The sequence below is a fragment of the Aegilops tauschii genome, chromosome 5 (genome assembly GCF_002575655.3).
Source record: "Aegilops tauschii subsp. strangulata cultivar AL8/78 chromosome 5, Aet v6.0, whole genome shotgun sequence".
Lineage (NCBI taxonomy): Eukaryota > Viridiplantae > Streptophyta > Magnoliopsida > Poales > Poaceae > Aegilops > Aegilops tauschii.
This window is the reverse complement of record NC_053039.3, coordinates 572,744,288-572,764,420: the sequence shown is the minus strand read 5'-3', so window position 1 is coordinate 572,764,420 and position 20,133 is coordinate 572,744,288.

The following is a 20,133-nucleotide window of genomic DNA, read 5'->3' as shown; positions in this document are numbered from 1 at the left end:
GTCCAATCCGGCGCGCGCCTCTCAGTCGCTGACGTCATGAAGGCTTCGGCTGATACCACGACGTCGAGTGCCCATAACTGTTCCTGTGTAGTTGGTTAGTGCGTATAGACCAAATGGTCAGACTCGGATCAAATACCAAGAACTCGTTAAGTGTGTTATTTTGAAGTAACCGCGGACGCCGACTAGGGCCAGGCCCACCTCTCACCTAGGTGGTCTCAACCTGCCCTGTCGCTCCGCCACAAAGTAACAGTCGGGGGCCGTCGGGGACCCAGGCCTGAAGGAAATATGCCCTAGAGGCAATAATAAAGTTATTATTTATTTCCTTATTTCATGATAAATGTTTATTATTCATGCTAGAATTGTATTAACCGGAAACATAATACTTGTGTGAATACATAGACAAACAGAGTGTCACTAGTATGCCTCTACTTGACTAGCTCGTTGATCAAAGATGGTTATGTTTCCTAGCCATAGACATGAGTTGTCATTTGATTAACGGGATCACATTATTAGGAGAATGATGTGATTGACTTGACCCATTCCGTTAGCTTAGCACTTGATCGTTTAGTATGTTGCTATTGCTTTCTTCATGACTTATACATGTTCCCATGACTATGAGATTATGCAACTCCCGTTTACCGGAGGAACACTTTGTGTGCTACCAAACGTCACAACGTAACTGGGTGATTATAAAGGTGCTCTACAGGTGTCTCCGAAGGTACTTGTTGGGTTGGGTGAAAATAAATGGATCTTCAAGAAGAAGACTGACGCTGACGGCAATGTTACTGTCTATAAAGCTCGACTTGTTGCGAAAGGTTTTCGACAAGTTCAAGGGATTGACTACGATGAGACCTTCTCACCCGTAGCGATGCTTAAGTCTGTCCGAATCATGTTAGCAATTGCCGCATTTTATGATTATGAAATTTGGCAAATGGATGTCAAAACTGCATTTCTGAATGGATTTCTGGAAGAAGAGTTGTATATGATGCAACCGGAAGGTTTTGTCGATCCAAAGGAAGCTAACAAAGTGTGCAAGCTCCAGCGATCCATTTATGGACTGGTGCAAGCCTCTCGGAGTTGGAATAAACGCTTTGATAGTGTGATCAAAGCATTTGGTTTTATACAGACTTTTGGAGAAGCCTGTATTTACAAGAAAGTGAGTGGGAGCTCTGTAGCATTTCTGATATTATATGTGGATGACATATTGCTGATTGGAAATGATATAGAATTTCTGGATAGCATAAAGGGATACTTGAATAAGAGTTTTTCAATGAAAGACCTCGGTGAAGCTGCGTATATATTGGGCATCAAGATTTATAGAGATAGATCAAGACGCTTAATTGGACTTTCACAAAGCACATACCTTGACAAAGTTTTGAAAAAGTTCAAAATGGATCAAGCAAAGAAAGGGTTCTTGCCTGTGTTACAAGGTGTGAAATTGAGTAAGACTCAATGCCCGACCACTGCAGAAGATAGAGAGAAGATGAAAGATGTTCCCTATGCTTCAGCCATAGGCTCTATCATGTATGCAATGCTGTGTACCAGACCTGATGTATGCCTTGCTATAAGTCTAGCAGGAAGGTACCAAAGTAATCCAGGAGTGGATCACTGGACAGCGGTCAAGAACATCCTGAAATACCTGAAGAGGACTAAGGATATGTTTACGTCGTAAATGGTTACGTCGATGCAAGCTTTGACACTGATCCGGACGATTCTAAATCGCAAACCGGATACGTGTTTACATTGAACGGTGGAGCTGTCAGTTGGTGCAGTTCTAAACAAAGCGTCGTGGCGGGATCAACGTGTGAAGCGGAGTACATAGCTGCTTCGGAAGCAGCAAATGAAGGAGTCTGGATGAAGGAGTTCATATCCGATCTAGGTGTCATACCTAGTGCATTGGGTCCAATGAAAATCTTTTGTGACAATACTGGTGCAATTGCCTTAGCAAAGGAATCCAGATTTCACAAGAGAACCAAGCACATCAAAAGACGCTTCAATTCCATCCGGGATTTAGTCCAGGTGGGAGACATAGAAATTTGCAAGATACATACGGATCTGAATGTTGCAGACCCGTTGACTAAGCCTCTTCCACGAGCAAAACATGATCAGCACCAAGGCTCCATGGGTGTAAGAATCATTACTGTGTAATCTAGATTATTGACTCTAGTGCAAGTGGGAGACTGAAGGAAATATGCCCTAGAGGCAATAATAAAGTTATTATTTATTTCCTTATTTCATGATAAATGTTTATTATTCATGCTAGAATTGTATTAACCGAAAACATAATACTTGTGTGAATACATAGACAAACAGAGTGTCACTAGTATGCCTCTACTTGACTAGCTCGTTGATCAAAGATGGTTATGTTTCCTAGCCATAGACATGAGTTGTCATTTGATTAACGGGATCACATTATTAGGAGAATGATGTGATTGACTTGACCCATTCCGTTAGCTTAGCACTTGATCGTTTAGTATGTTGCTATTGCTTTCTTCATGACTTATACATGTTCCTATGACTATGAGATTATGCAACTTCCGTTTACCGGAGGAACACTTTGTGTGCTACCAAACGTCACAACGTAACTGGGTGATTATAAAGGTGCTCTACAGGTGTCTCCGAAGGTACTTGTTGGGTTGGCATATTTCGAGATTAGGATTTGTCACTCCGATTGTCGGAGAGGTATCTCTGGGCCCTCTCGGTAATGCACATCACTTAAAGCCTTGCAAGCATTGCAACTAAAGAGTTTGTTGCAAGATGATGTATTACGGAACGAGTAAAGAGCCTTGCCGGTAACGAGATTGAACTAGGTATTGAGATACCGACGATCGAATCTCGGGCAAGTAACATACCGATGAAAAAGGGAACAACGTATGTTGTTATGCGGTCTGACCGATAAAGATCTTCATAGAATATGTGGGAGCCAATATGAGCATCCAGGTTCCGCTATTGGTTATTGACCGGAGACGTGTCTCGGTCATGTCTACATAGTTCTCGAACCCGTAGGGTCGGCACGCTTAACGTTACAATGACAGTTATATTATGAGTTTATATGTTTTGATGTACCGAAGGTTGTTCGGATTCCCGGATGTGATCACGGACATGACGAGGAGTCTCGAAATGGTCGAGACATAAAGATTGATATATTGGACGACTATATTCGGACACCGGAAGTGTTCCGGGTGATTTCGGAGAAAACCGGAGTGCCGGAGGGTTACCGGAACCCCCCCGGGAGAAGTAATGGGCCTTATGGGCCTTAGTGGAGAGAGAGAGGGGCAGCCAGGAGGGGCCGCGCGCCCCCTCCCCCTCTGGTCCGAATTGGACTAGGAGAGGGGGGGCAGCGCCCCCCTTTCCTTCTCCCTCTCCCCCTTCCTTTCCCCCTCCTAGTAGGAGTAGGAAAGAGGGGAGTCCTACTCCTACTAGGAGGAGGACTCCTCCTCTTGGCGCGCCAACAAGGGCCGGCCGGCCTCCCCCTTGCTCCTTTATATACGGGGGCAGGGGGCACACCATAGACACAACAATTGATCTATTGATCTCTTAGCCGTGTGCGGTGCCCCCCTCCACCATATTACACCTCGATAATATCGTAGCGGTGCTTAGGCGAAGCCCTGCGTCGGTAGAACATCATCGTCGTCACCACGCCGTCGTGCTGACGAAACTCTCCCTCAACAGTCGGCTGGATCGGAGTTCGAGGGACGTCATCGAGCTGAACGTGTGCTGAACTCGGAGGTGCCGTACGTTCGGTACTTGATCGGTCGGATCGTGAAGACGTATGACTACATCAACCGCGTTGTGTTAACGCTTCCGCTATCGGTCTACGAGGGTACGTGGACAACTCTCTCCCCTCTCGTTGCTATGCATCACCATGATCTTGCGTGTTCGTAGGAATTTTTTTGAAATTACTACGTTCCCCAACAAGTCCCACCTCTACCGGGATGGAGCCACCTGCCCCTTCAGCCCCCATCTCCGAACAGTATCATAAGTAATGTAACAGTAATGATGGTGACATGGCAGCATTAGCAGGGGATTACTGTAGCTTAATTATCCGGGCTTCACAGTGAGGACCGTAAGAAAGACGGGAAGTTGAGAGCACCCGCTGACGGGTCGCAGTGGAGAAAAATCGAGAGAAAGTTCTGGGCTGAGTTTGCAAGTGACCCAAGGAACATATGGTTTGCTTTAAGCGCGGATGGCATTAATCCTTTCGGGGAGCAGAGCAGCAATCACAACACCTGGCCCATGACTCTATGTACGTATAACCTTCCTCCTTGGATGTGCATGAAGCGGAAGTTCATTATGATGCCAATTCTCATCCAAGGCCCTAAGCAACCCGGCAACAACATTGATGTGTACCTAAGGCTATTAGTTGAAGAACTCTTACAGCTGTGGAATGGAACAGGTGTACGTGCGTGGGATGAGCACATGGGGGAAGAATTTGACCTAAAGGCGTTGCTGTTCGTGACCATCAATGATTGGCCCTCTCTCAGTTCAGGACAGACAAACAAGGGATACCACGCATGCACGCACTGTTTAGCTGACACCAAAAGTATATACCAGGACAGATACAGGAAGAATGTGTACCTGGGCCATCGTCGATTTCTCCCGACCAACCATCAATGTCGAAAGAAAGGCAAGCATTTCAAAGGCGAGGCAGATCACCGGAAGAAGCCCGCCATGCGTACCGGTGATCACGTACTTGCTATGGTCTCCAATTTACACGTAATATTTGGAAAGGGTCCCGGCGGACTAGCTGTTCCGAATGACGCTGAGGGACGTGCACCCATGTGGAAGAAGAAATCTATATTTTGGGACCTACCCTACTGGAAGGAGCTAGAGGTACGCTCTTCAATCGACGTGGCACGTGACGAAGAACCTTTGCGTGAACCTATTAGGCTTCTTGGGCGTGTATGGGAAGACAAAAGATACACCTGAGGCACGGGAGGACCTGCAACATTTGCACGAAAAAGACGGCATGCCTCCAAAGCAGTATGAAGGTCCTGCCAGCTACGCTCTTACCAAAGAAGAGAAGGAAATCTTTTTTGAATGCCTGCTCAGTATGAAGGTCCCGACTGGCTTCTCGTCGAATATAAAGGGAATAATAAATATTCCAGAGAAAAAGTTCCAGAACCTAAAGTCTCATGACTGCCACGTGATTATGACGCAACTGCTTCCGGTTGCATTGAGGGGGCTTCTACCGGAAAACGTCCGATTAGCCATTGTAAAGCTATGTGCATTCCTCAATGCAATCTCTCAAAAGGTGATCGATCCAGAAATCATACCAAGGCTAAGGAGTGATGTGGCGCAATGTCTTGTCAGTTTCGAGCTGGTGTTCCCACCATCCTTCTTCAATATCATGACGCGCATCCTAGTTCATCTAGTCGACGAGATTGTCATTCTGGGCCCCGTATTTCTACACAATATGTTCCCCTTTGAGAGGTTCATGGGAGTCCTAAAGAAATATGTCTGTAACCATGCTAGGCCAGAAGGAAGCATCTCCATGGGCCATCAAACAGAGGATGTCATTAGGTTTTGTGTTGACTTCATTCCTGGCCTTAAGAAGATAGGTCTCCCTAAATCGTGGTATGATGGGAGACTGACTGGAAAAGGCACGCTAGGAGCGGACTCAATAATATGCAGGGACGGGCATTCTTGGTCTCTAGCACACTACACAGTTCTACAGAACTCTACCTTGGTGACCCCGTATGTCGATGAACACAAGAACAGTCTGCGCTCCAAACACCCGGAGCAGTGTGACGACTGGATTACATGTGAACACATCAGGACTTTCAGCAGTTGGTTGGAAACACGTCTCAGAGGTGACAACACTGTTTGTGATGAGTTGTACTCGTTGTCCAGGGGACCATCTTCGACTGTATTGACTTACAAAGGATACGAGATAAATGAGAATACATTTTACACAATCGCCCAAGATCAAAAGGGCACCAACCAAAACAGCGGTGTCCGCTTTGATGCAGTAACCGAGAGGGGAAAGGACACATATTATGGTTACATAATGGACATATGGGAACTTGACTACGGACATGATTTTAAGGTCCCTTTATTTAAGTGCAAATGGGTCAATCTGTCAGGAGGCGGGGTACAGGTAGACCCACAGTACGGAATGACAACAGTGGATCTGAACAATCTTGGGTACACTGACGAACCGTTCGTCCTAGCCAATGATGTGGCACAGGTTATCTATGTGAAGGACATGTCTACCAAACCGAGAAAAAGAAAAGATAAGGAAGCGAATACATCATACTATGAGCCAAAGCGCCACATAGTTCTTTCAGGAAAAAGGGACATCGTGGGAGTGGAGGGCAAGACAGACATGTCTTAAGATTATGAAAAGTTTCATGAAATTCCTCCCTTCAAAGTCAAGGCTGACCCAAGCATCCTGATAAACGATGAAGATTATCCATGGTTATGGCGCAATAAGCAATTCACACAAGCGAAAAAAAAGTGAAGACTTTCTCTCCACAACTATTATGATGATACCATGCCAACTTTCAACCTTTTCGTAGTTCATTTGAAATGCCTGTTGTAACAGACGAGTTTCCGTATGAAATCCTGATACTTTGAAACAGATTGTCCGTTTTGTACACGAAGTGCATCCAGTTTTTGCCGTAACCCTCTCTACTTTCTTGCACATGCTATGTGGGTGAAATGATGATACCATGCCAACTTTCAACCTTTTCAGAGTTCATTTGTAGTGCTTTTCAATTTCATGGTCTTATAGCTCAAAATAATCAGTAAATGCATGGAAAATAACAAATGAAGTCAGAAAGGGTTGAAAATTGATGATGTGGCTTTGAATGGTGCATTTTGAACACAGAAAAACTATGGAGTTCAAATAAGTTCAAAAAAATGAAATCCCTTTGTAACAGACGAGCTTTCGTCCGAAACCCTGATACTTCGAAAGAGATTGTCCGTTTTGAACACGAAGTGCATCTAGTTTTTGCTGTAACCCTCTCTACTTTCTTGCACATGCTATGTGGGTGAAATGATGATACCATGGCAACTTTCAACCTTTTCAGAGTTCATTTGTAGTGCTTTTCAATTTCAGGGTCTTATAGCTCAAAATAATCAGTAAATGCATCGAAAATAACAAATATCATAAAATAAAATAAATAAGTAATTAGAAACAGAATAAAATAAACTTTAATAAAATATATAAGTAGAAACAAAATAAAATAAACTTTAATTACACAAATAAAATTTATGAAACTAAAATTATCAACGTATTTTCTGTTCAAAACATTATAAGCAACCTCTAGTATTATTGAAACTAAAATTATATAAAATTCATGCAACTAAAATTACCAAAGTTTTTTCTGTTCAAAATCATTTAAAGCAAAAAGAATTTTCATAAAGAACTTTTTTTGTTAGAAACTTTAATAGCAAAAAGAATTATCATAAAATAAAATAAATAAGTAATTAGAAACAAAATAAAATAAAATAAATAAGTATTTTGTTTTAAGTAGAAACAAAATAAAATAAATAAAGCAAAAAAGAAAAGAAATAAACTGGGAAAATATAATAAAAAACCACCTACTGGGCCACCACGGCCTGAATACGACTAGAAACCCACCCATGGGCCAGGATTCAGGCCCGTAGAAGGCCCAATACAGATACAGTGTGTTTAGGCCCGAAAGCCGGCATTTGAGAGGAGCTCGAGAGGGCAGCGGGAGTGGGGCTTATAAACCACTCTCGAGCTCCCTCAACTAGCGAGGTGGGACTAAACTTTCGTGCCGCGACGCGGGCAGCACAAGGCCTTTAGTCCCGGTTGGTGCCACCAACCGGGACTAAAGGTATGCATTGGTACCGGTTCATGGTACCAACCGGAACCAATGCCCACCCTTTAGTCCCGGTTGGTGCCACCAACCGGGACCAAAGGCGTCTGCTTCCCGCCCTTTGGGCTGCTGAAAAGAGACCTTTGGTCCCGGTTGGTGGCACTAACCGGGACTAAAGGTGGGCATTGGTCCCGGTTTGAGGCACGAACCGGGACCAATGCTCTGTCTATATAATCAACACTTGTGAAAATTTCCGTTCAGTTCTTCGATCCCGCCCCTCTGCCTCGCTGTCACCATCGTCGCCGCGCGCCATCCCACGCCCCTCCGACGTCGTCCCGCGCCGCCCCGACGCCGTCGCCGCCCCGCGCCACCCCTGCCCCGACGTGGCCGCCCTCTGCCCCGACCTCGCCGTCGACGCCCTCTGCCCCGACCTCGGCGTCGCCGCCCTCTGCCGCGCCTCGTCGTCGCCGCCCAGTGAGCCCCTTCCCTTCCCCCGCGCCGCCGCTCCTGCCTGCTCTGCTTGCCGCGCGCCGCCGCCACCGCCCCGACCTGCTCTGCTTTTCCGCGCGCCGCCGCCGCCGCCCCGGCCTGCTCTCCGGTTTTTTTTCATACACTTTTTTGTTCATTGATGTATGTATATATATATGGATGTTCTATGTATATGTATATATATGCAGATGTATGTATGATCCATGGATGTGTATGCATTGATATATTATTTTTTTCTCCATAGATTTTTTTGTCAATTTATGTATATATATGTTCATATATATATGTGCATATTTAGAAAAAAATTGTCTTGCAAAAGTTACATTTAAGGTTAGTTGATTTAGTGCATTTTTGGTTATTAGTTCTACTGTTAGTGCATTTTAGGATAGTAGATTCTAGGTTAGTGGATCGGAGAGGAGAGGAAAAAGGAAAATAAGAAGACGAAGAAGGAGAAGAAGAAGGAGAAGAAGACGAGAGGAAGAAGTGGAGAAATAAATAAGAAGAGGAAAAAAGAAGAAGAAAATGAGGACAAGAAGAAAGGAATAGGACAAGACTTTATTCCTTTCTTCTTCTCCTCTTTTTTTTCTTCTTTTTTTTCTTTGATCTTCTCCTCTATTCCTTTCTTCTTCTCCTCTTTTTCTTCTTCTTCTTCTTCCTCTTCTTATTTTTTATCGGGTATGTCATTGTCGATATACCCCCTCCCCGATAACTTTTACATGAGGGGGGGGGGGGTCGATAAATAATAGAACTAGTTAAACTAGTTTATTTTTAGTAAGTACTACTTTATTTTATTTATAGTAAGTGCTTAGTAGTTGAACTAGTTGATTTAATAAAAACTACTTTATTTTACTATAGAAGTAGTTTATTTTTAGTAAGTACTACTTTATTTTATTTATAGTAAGTGCTTAGTAGTTGAACTAGTTGATTTAATAAAACTACTTTATTTTACTATATATAGAAGTAGTTTATTTTTAGTAAGTACTACTTTATTTCATTTATAGTAAGTGCTTAATTAGTAGTTGAACTAGTTGATTTAATAAAACTACTTTATTTTACTATAGAAGTAGTTTATTTTTAGCAAGAAAATTAATAGAACTAGTTTATTTTTTTAGTTCAAGCAATTATTCCCACATCGACGTCGACGATGCCTATCCCGCATCCTCGTCGTCGACTCGGCGGAGGAGGCCGGCTTGATCAAAGGGGCCATGTCCGGGACTGGGCTCCGCCGGGCTGGTATTGGGAGGTGCTGTTGGAAATATGCCCTAGAGGCAATAATAAATGGTTATTATTATATTTCCTTGTTCATGATAATTGTCTATTGTTCATGCTTTAATTGTGTTATCCGGAAATCGTAATACATGTGTGAATACATAGACCATAACATGTCCCTAGTGAGCCTCTAGTTAACTAGCTCGTTGATCAATAGATGGTTACGGTTTCCTGACTATGGACATTGGATGTCATTGATAATGGGATCACATCATTAGGAGAATGATGTGATGGACAAGACCCAATCCTAAGCATAGCACTAGATCGTGTAGTTTGTTTGCTAAAGCTTTTCTAATGTCAAGTATCATTTCCTTAGACCATGAGATCGTGCAACTCCCGGATACCGTAGGAATGCTTTGGGTGTACCAAACGTCACAACGTAACTGGGTGGCTATAAAGGTGCACTACAGGTATCTCCGAAAGTGTCTGTTGGGTTGGCTCGGATCGAGACTGGGATTTGTCACTCCGTATGACGGAGAGGTATCTCTGGGCCCACTCGGTATTGCATCATCATAATGAGCTCAATGTGACTAAGTAGTTAGTCACGGGATCATGCATTACGGAACGAGTAAAGTGACTTGCCGGTAACGAGATTGAACGAGGTATTGGGATACCGACGATCGAATCTCGGGCAAGTAAAGTACCGATTGACAAGGGAATTGTATACGGGATTGCTTGAATCCTCGACATTGTGGTTCATCCGATGAGATCATCGTGGAACATGTGGGAGCCAACATGGGTATCCAGATCCCGCTGTTGGTTATTGGCTAGAGAGGTGTCTTGGTCATGTCTGCATGATTCCCGAACCCGTAGGGTCTACACACTTATGGTTCGATGACGCTAGGATTATAAGGAAGGTTTGTATGTGATTACCGAATGTTGTTCGGAGTCCCGGATGAGATCCCAGACGTCAGGAGGAGTTCCGGAATGGTCTGGAGGTAAAGATTTATATATGGGAAGTCACCATACGGTCACCGGAAATATTCGAGGGTATACCGGTATTGTACCGGGACCACCGGAGGGGTTCCAGGGGTCCACCGGGAGGGTCCACCTGCCCCGGAGGGCCTTATGGGTTGTAGGTGGAAGGGAACCAGCCCTTAAGCTGGGCGCCAACCCCCCTAGGGCCCATGCGCCTAGGGTTTGGGGGGAACCCTAAAGGGGGGGCGCCCCCCTTGTTTGGGGGGCAAGCTCCCTCCCCCCTGGCCGCCGCCCCCCCTCTAGATCTCATCTAGAGGGGCTGGCCCCCTTCCCCCTTCTCCCTATAAATAGAGGGGTGAGGGGAGGGCTGCATCACCACATCCAAGGCGCAGCCCCTCCCCTCCCCAACACCTCTCCTCCTCCGCGTGTGCTTGGCGAAGCCCTGCCGGAGAACTGTCGCTCCACCACCACCACGCCGTCGTGCTATTGTTGGAGCCTTCTTCCTCAACCTCTCCCTCCTCCTTGCTGGATCAAGGCGTGGGAGACGTCACCGCTCGGTACGTGTGTTGAACGCGGAGGTGCCGTCCGTTCGGCGCTTGGATCATCGGTGATTTGGATCACGACGAGTACGACTCCATCAACCCCGTTCTCTTGAACGCTTCCGCTCGCGATCTACAAGGGTATGTAGCTGCACTCCTCCCCTCTCGTTGCTAGTAAACTCCATAGATTGATCTTGGTGATGCGTAGAAATTTTTTAATTTCTGCAACAATCCCCAACACCGGTATCAGAGCCAGGTTTATGCATAGTTTCTATGCACGAGTAGAACACAAGTTGTTGTGGGCATCGATTTTGTCAATTTACTTGTCGTTACTAGTCTTATCTTGATTCGGCGGCATCATGGGATGAAGCGGCCCGGACCGACCTTACACGTACGCTTACGTGAGACAGGTTCCACCGGCTGACATGCACTAGTTGCATAAGGTGGCTAGCGGGTGTCTGTCTCTCCCACTTTAGTCGGATCGGATTCGATGAAAAGGGTCCTTATGAAGGGTAAATAGAAATTGGCATATCACGTTGTGGTTTTGGCGTTGGTAAGAATCGTTCTTGCTAGAAACCTATAGCAGCCACGTAAAAGTTTGCAACAACAATTAGAGGACGTCTAACTTGTTTTTGCAGCAAGTGTCATGTGATGTGATATGGCCAGAAGGATGTGATGAATGATATATGTGATGTATGAGATTGATCTTGTTCTTGTAATAGGAATCACGACTTGCATGTCGATGAGTATGACAACCGGCAGGAGCCATAGGAGTTGTAGTAGAAGTAATAGTTGGCGAGACAACTTCATGAAGACACGATGATGGAGATCATGGTGTCATGCCGGTGACGATGATGAACATGGCGCCCCGAAGATGGAGATCAAAAGGAGCAAAATGATATTGGCCATATCATGTCACTGTTTGATTGCATGTGATGTTTATCATGTTTTATATCTTATTTGCTTAGAACGACGGTAGCATAAATAAGATGATCCCTCGCTAAAATTTCAAGAAAGTGTTCCCCCTAACTGTGCACCGTTGCGAAGGTTCGTTGTTCCGAAGCACCACGTGATGATCGGGTGTGATAGGTTCTAACGTTCGCATACAACGGGTGTAAGCCAGATTTACACACGCAATACACTTAGGTTGACTTGACGAGCCTAACATGTACAGACATGGCCTCGGAACACAAGAGACCAAAAGGTCGAGCATGAGTCGTATAGGAGATACGATCAACATGAAGATGTTCACCCATGATGACTAGTCCATCTCACGTGATGATCGGACACGGCCTAGTTGACTCGGATCATGTATCACTTAGATGACTAGAGGGGTGTCTGTATGAGTGGGAGTTCATTAATAATTTGATTAGATGAACTTAATTATCATGAACTTAGTCTAAAATCTTTACAATATGTCTTGTAGATCAAATGGCCCACGCTAATGTTGCCCTCAACTTCAACGCGTTCCTAGAGAAAACCAAGCTGAAAGACGATGGTAGCAACTACACGGACTGGGTCCGTAACCTGAGGATTATCCTCATAGCTGCCAAGAAAGCATATGTCCTTGAAGCACCGCTAGGTGATGCACCTGTTTTCCCAGCAACTCAAGACGTTCTGAACGCCTGGCAGTCACGTAGTGATGATTACTCCCTGGTTCAGTGCGGCATGCTTTACAGCTTAGAACCGGGGCTCCAAAAGCGTTTTGAGCAGCACGAAGCATATGAGATGCTCCAAGAGCTGAAAATGGTTTTCCAAGCTCATGCCCGGGTCGAGAGATATGAAGTCTCCGACAAGTTCTATAGTTGTAAGATGGAGGAGAATAGTTCCGTCAGCGAACACATACTCAAAATGTCTGGGTTGCACAACCGCTTCTCTCAGCTGGGAGTTAATCTCCCGGACGACGCGGTCGTTGACAAAATCCTTCAGTCGCTCCCACCTAGCTACAAGAGCTTTGTGATGAACTTCAATATGCAGGGGATGGAAAAGACCATTCCTGAGGTATATTCAATGCTGAAATCAGCGGAGGTGGAGATCAAAAAGGAACATCAAGTGTTGATGGTGAATAAGACCACTAAGTTCAAGAAAGACAAGGGTAAGAAGAACTTCAAGAAAGACGGCAAGGGAGTTGCCGCGCCCGGTAAGCAAGCTGCTGGGAAGAAGACAAAGAATGGACCCAAGCCTGAGACTGAGTGCTTTTATTGCAAGGGAAACGGTCACTGGAAGCGGAACTGCCCCAAGTACTTAGCGGATAAGAAGGCCGGCAATACCAAAGGTATATGTGATATACATGTTATTGATGTGTACCTAACCAGCGCTCGTAGTAGCTCCTGGGTATTTGATACCGGTGCGGTTGCTCATATTTGTAACTCAAAGTAGGAGCTCCGGAATAAGCGGAGACTGGCAAAGGACGAGGTGACGATGCGCGTCGGGAATGGTTCCAAGGTCGACGTGATCGCCGTCGGCACGCTACCTCTACATTTACCTACGGGATTAGTTTTAAACCTCAATAATTGTTATTTAGTGCCAGCTTTGAGCATGAACATTGTATCTGGATCTCGTTTAATGCGAGATGGCTACTCATTTAAATCCGAGAATAATGGTTGTTCTATTTATATGAGAGATATGTTTTATGGTCATGCCCCGCTGGTCAATGGTTTATTCTTAATGAATCTCGAACGTGATGTTACACATATTCATAGTGTGAATGCCAAGAAATGTAAGGTTAATAATGATAGTCCCACATACTTGCGGCACTGCCGCCTTGGTCACATTGGTGTCAAACGCATGAAGAAACTCCATGCAGATGGACTTTTGGAGTCTCTTGATTATGAATCATTTGACACGTGCGAACCATGCCTCATGGGCAAAATGACCAAGACTCCGTTCTCCGGAACAATGGAGCGAGCAACCAACTTATTGGAAATCATACATACTGATGTGTGCGGTCCAATGAGCGTTGAGGCTCGCGGTGGCTATCGTTATGTTCTCACCCTCACTGATGACTTGAGTAGATATGGGTATGTCTACTTAATGAAACACAAGTCTGAGACCTTTGAAAAGTTCAAGGAATTTCAAAGTGAGGTTGAGAATCAACGTGACAGGAAAATAAAGTTCTTACGATCAGATCGTGGAGGGGAATATTTGAGTCACGAATTTGGCACACACTTAAGGAAATGTGGAATTGTTTCACAACTCACGCCGCCTGGAACACCTCAGCGTAATGGTGTGTCCGAACGTCGTAATCGCACTATTGGATATGGTGCGATCTATGATGTCTCTTACCGATCTACCGCTATCATTCTGGGGTTATGCTTTAGAGACTGCCGCATTCACTTTAAATAGGGCTCCGTCGAAATCCGTTGAGACGACACCGTATGAATTATGGTTTGGAAAGAAACCTAAGCTGTCGTTTCTTAAAGTTTGGGGATGCGATGCTTATGTCAAGAAACTTCAACCTGAAAAGCTCGAACCCAAGTCAGAAAAATGCGTCTTCATAGGATACCCTAAGGAAACCATTGGGTATACCTTCTACCTCAGATCCGAAGGCAAGATCTTCGTTGCCAAGAACGGGTCCTTTCTGGAGAAAGAGTTTCTCTCGAAAGAAGTAAGTGGGAGGAAAGTGGAACTTGATGAGATGACCCCTCTCGAACCAGAAAGTAGCGCAGCACAAGATAATGTTTCTGTGGTGCCTGCACCGACTAGAGAGGAAGTTAATGATGACGATCATGATCAAGTTACCACTGAACTTCGTAGGTCCACAAGGACACGTTCCGCACCAGAGTGGTACGGCAACCCTGTCCTGGAAATCATGTTGTTGGACAACGGTGAACCTTCGAACTATGAAGAAGCAATGGCGGGTCCAGATTCCAACAAATGGCTTGAAGCCATGCAATCCGAGATAGGATCCATGTATGAAAACAAAGTATGGACTTTGACAGACTTGCCCGATGATCGGTGAGCGATAGAAAATAAATGGATCTTTAAGAAGAAGACGGACGCGGATGGAAATGTTACCATCTATAAAGCTCGACTTGTCGCTAAGGGTTATCGACAAGTTCAAGGAGTTGACTACAATGAGACCTTCTCACCCGTAGCGAAGCTGAAGTCCGTCTGAATCATGTTAGCAATTGCCGCATTCTACGATTATGAAATATGGCAAATGGACATCAAAACGGCATTCCTTAACGGCTTCCTTAAGGAAGAATTGTATATGATGCAGCCGGAAGGTTTTGTCGATCCTAAGAATGCTGACAAAGTATGCAAGCTCCAGCGCTCAATCTATGGGCTGGTGCAGGCATCTCGGAGTTGGAACATTTGCTTTGATGAGATGATCAAAGCGTTTGGGTTTACACAGACTTATGGAGAAGCCTGTATTTACAAGAAAGTGAGTGGGAGCTCTGTAGCATTTCTCGTATTATATGTGGATGACATACTATTGATGGAAAATGATATAGAATTCTTGGAAAGTATAAAGGCCTACTTGAATAAGTGTTTTTCAATGAAGGACCTTGGAGAAGCTGCTTACATATTAGGCATCAAGATCTATAGAGATAGATCGGGATGCCTCATAGGTCTTTCACAAAGCACATACCTTGACAAGATATTGAAGAAGTTCAATATGGATTAGTCCAAGAAGGGGTTCTTGCCTGTATTGCAAGGTGTGAGATTGAGCACGGCTCAATGCCCGACCACAGCAGAAGATAGAGAAAAGATGAGTGTCGGCCCCTATGCCTCGGCCATAGGGTCTATTATGTATGCCATGCTGTGTACCAGACCTGATGTAAACCTTGCCGTAAGTTTGGTAGGAAGGTACCAAAGTAATCCCGGCATGGAACACTGGACAGCAGTCAAGAACATCCTGAAGTACCTGAAAAGGACTAAGGATATGTTTCTCGTTTATGGAGGTGACGAAGAGCTCGTCGTTATGGGTTACGTCGATGCTAGCTTCGACACATATATGGATGACTCTAAGTCACAAACCGGATACGTGTACATTTTGAATGGTGGGGCAGTCAGCTAGTGCAGTTGCAAGCAAAGCGTTGTGGCGGGATCTACATGTGAAGCAGAGTACATGGCAGCCTCGGAGGCAGCACATGAAGCAATCTGGATGAAGGAGTTCATTGCCGACCTAGGAGTTATTCCCAATGCATCGGGGCCGATGACTCTCTTCTGTGACAACACAGGAGCTATTGCCCTTGCCAAGGAGCCCAAGTTTCACAAGAAGACCAGGCACATCAAGCGTCGCTTCAACTCCGTTCGTGAAAATGTTCAAAATGGAGACATAGATATTTCTAAAGTGCATACGGATTTGAATGTCGCAGATCCATTAACTAAACCACTTCCACGAGCAAAACATGATCAACACCAGAACTCTATGGGTGTACGATTCATCACAATGTAACTAGATTATTGACTCTAGTGCAAGTGGGAGACTGTTGGAAATATGCCCTAGCGGCAATAATAAAATGGTTATTATTATATTTCCTTGTTCATGATAATTGTCTATTGTTCATGCTTTAATTGTGTTATCCGGAAATCGTCATACATGTGTGAATACATAGACCATAACATGTCCCTAGTGAGCCTCTAGTTGACTAGCTCGTTGATCAATAGATGGTTACGGTTTCCTGACTATGGACATTGGATGTCACTGATAACGGGATCACATCATTAGGAGAATGATGTGATGGACAAGACCCAATCCTAAGCATAGCACTAGATCGTGTAGCTCGTTTGCTAAAGCTTTTCTAATGTCAAGTATCATTTCCTTAGACCATGAGATCGTGCAACTCCCGGATACCGTAGGAATGCTTTGGGTGTACCAAACGTCACAACGTAACTGGGTGGCTATAAAGGTGCACTACAGGTATCTCCGAAAGTGTCTGTTGGGTTGGCTCGGATCGAGACTGGGATTTGTCACTCCGTATGACGGAGAGGTATCTCTGGGCCCACTCGGTATTGCATCATCATAATGAGCTCAATGTGACTAAGTAGTTAGTCACAGGATCATGCATTACGGAACGAGTAAAGTGACTTGCCGGTAACGAGATTGAACGAGGTATTGGGATACCGATGATCGAATCTTGGGAAAGTAAAGTACCGATTGACAAAGGGAATTGTATACGGGATTGCTTGAATCCTCGACATCGTGGTTCATCCGATGAGATCATCGTGGAACATGTGGGAGCCAACATGGGTATCCAGATCCCGATGTTGGTTATTGGCTAGAGAGGTGTCTCGGTCATGTCTGCATGATTCCCGAACCCGTAGGGTCTACACACTAAAGGTTCGATGACGCTAGGGTTATAAGGAAAGTTTGTATGTGATTACCGAATGTTGTTCGGAGTCCCGAATGAGACCCCGGACGTCACGAGGAGTTCCGGAATGGTCCGGATGTAAAGATTTATATATGGGAAGTCACCATACGGTCACCGGAAATATTCGGGGGTATACCGGTATTGTACCGGGACCACCGAAGGGGTTCCGGGGGTCCACCGGGAGGGTCCACCTGCCCTGGAGGGCCTTATGGGCTGTAGGTGGAAGGGAACCAGCCCTTAGTGGGCTGGGCGCCAACCCCCCTAGGGCCCATGCGCCTAGGGTTTGGGGGGAACCCTAAAGGGGGGGGCGCCCCCCTTGCTTGGGGGGCAAGCTCCCTCCCCCCTTGGCCGCCCCCCCCCCCTCTCTAGATCTCATCTAGAGGGGCCAGCCCCCTTCCCCCTTCTCCCTATAAATAGAGGGGTGAGGGGAGGGCTGCAGCACCACATCCAAGGCGCAGCCCCTCCCTCCCCAACACCTCTCCTCCTCCGCGTGTGCTTGGCGAAGCCTTGCCGGAGAACTGTCACTCCACCACCACCACGCCGCCGTGCTGCTGTTGGAGCCTTCTTCCTCAACCTTTCCCTCCTCCTTGCTGGATCAAGGCGTGGGAGACGTCACCGCTCCGTACGTGTGTTGAACACGGAGGTGCCGTCCATTCGGCGCTTGGATCATCGGTGATTTAGATCACGATGAGCACGACTCCATCAACCCCGTTCTCTTGAATGCTTCCGCTCGCGATCTACAAGGGTATGTAGATGCACTCCTCCCCTCTCGTTGCTAGTAAACTCCATAGATTGATCTTGGTGATGCGTAGAAAATTTTTAATTTCTGCAACGATCCCCAACAGGTGCTACCTTCCGGGGGGCGTAGGTTGGTGAGGAGCCAGCCCGTCGTTGACCCGATCCTTGTTTGGTGGCGGTTGCGTGGGCCAGTGACGGTGCCTAGGCTTCCGGACACCGCGGAGGTGGTACGTCACTGTGTCAGCGAGGAGGACGAGCACGTCCGTCGCTACATGGTTGCGTTGGAGGGCAGGTTCGACAATACCTGGCAGGTTCTTTAGGGATCTCACTGGAGCTATGATCCTGTGATGGTTCCTTCCCTTTGGGTGTCCACCGCCCGCGCCGATACCCGTCAGGCGCTACGGTTCTAACTGTACTAGCGATGCTATATATATGTATGATAGTATTCGAGGTGTATTAGTGATAATATTCGACGATGTACGGATGGAAGAGGTGATGTAGTTTTGCTTATAATTGAATGCATGCTAATTTGAATACTACTTTATTTTACGATTTGGTTTTGCTTATTCAATGCTCAAATTGGAAAACTACTCCTACTTTGAATGCTAAAATTGGAGAGCACTATGCAAGGCGTATGCATATGATTAGTTGATAGCTTATAGGGTTTTTGTTGTCACAGAAATCTAAGAGCCCCCCTCCATCATCCCCGCCGTCGTCCCCGTCACCGACCCCCTTCAACCTCGAGGTGAGACCAGCCAAATCCTTTTTTAGAAAGATAATTAAACGATATTTCGGGTTGACTTTAAGTCTGTCGAGTCTCCACCATATATGAGAGGACGAAGAATCCCGACTGTTGTCGTGGGGTAGCTTCTCCTTCGTTCCCGTGTGCTAGACAATTTGGTGTAATGCACTCTGGAACGAAAGGAGGAGCTACCATCACCGACGGTCACAAATGTCAGAGAGGAATCAGTGAGGGAGAGTTCCACCATATATATATATATATATATATATATATATATATATATATATATATATATATATATATATATATATATATATATATATATATATATATATATATATGTGTGTGTGTGTGAGGACGAAGAATCCCGACTGTTGTCGTGGGGGTTGCTTCTCCTTCGTTCCCGTGTGCTAGACATTTTGGTGTAATGCACTCAGGGACGAATGGAGGAGCGACCATCACCAACGGTCGAATGTATACACCACGTGAGCTGAGAGTTTTCAAGAAAAGACTCGACAGACCGATAGTCAACCCGTGATGAATAATAATGATCTAATTTAGTTTTTGTAGTACATATATTTAATTGTACAAGTTTAATCTTTGAATTATGAACGTAGGAAATGTCGTCATCGGACGATGAAAGTCTCCCGGGGGAGTGCGGCTGGTGCCACGACGATCGAGGTTTGTGCGACAGGCCTCACTTGGACGATGATCGGCGCTTCAGCATTAAGCTCGAGGAGACCTTCGATGTTGAAACGGTACGCAACCGCGACAAGTGTTTTTTCGTAATTAAGCATGACTTCAACTATTTCAACGTGTAATTTTCATCTTTTACAATTCGAGTATAGCTTATCCCATGCCATGCAAGACGCTATGTCTTGGAGAGGATGGATTTTGAAGACCATGAAAATTTTGAAACGAAGAAAATTCACCTAAGGACCCATCATGATGTGGATTTTGAAGTAAATCTGTATAATGCTGAGAGCGTAACCCATTTTGGTTGCAAAAATTGGGAAGCATTTTGCAAGATGTATGGTTTTGATGAGGGTATGCTTGTCACCATGGATCTTGGTGATCCTGACATCGACCAAGACAATATGGACATTTGGGTCCTTGTTGATACGCCTTCAGTTCTACCGCTATGTGAGTTTCTCAAACATAGTTAATTATTAACTAATTTATATTGTTTATTTCAAAATAGTTGACAGCTTATTTCCAATGACAGCTTACTTTGATTGTTCAAACAATATGCGGAACATGGTAGACAAAACCCACTACACCGATGGCTCCGAGTTAACTTATAAGGAGAAAAATCATCTGGTCGGATT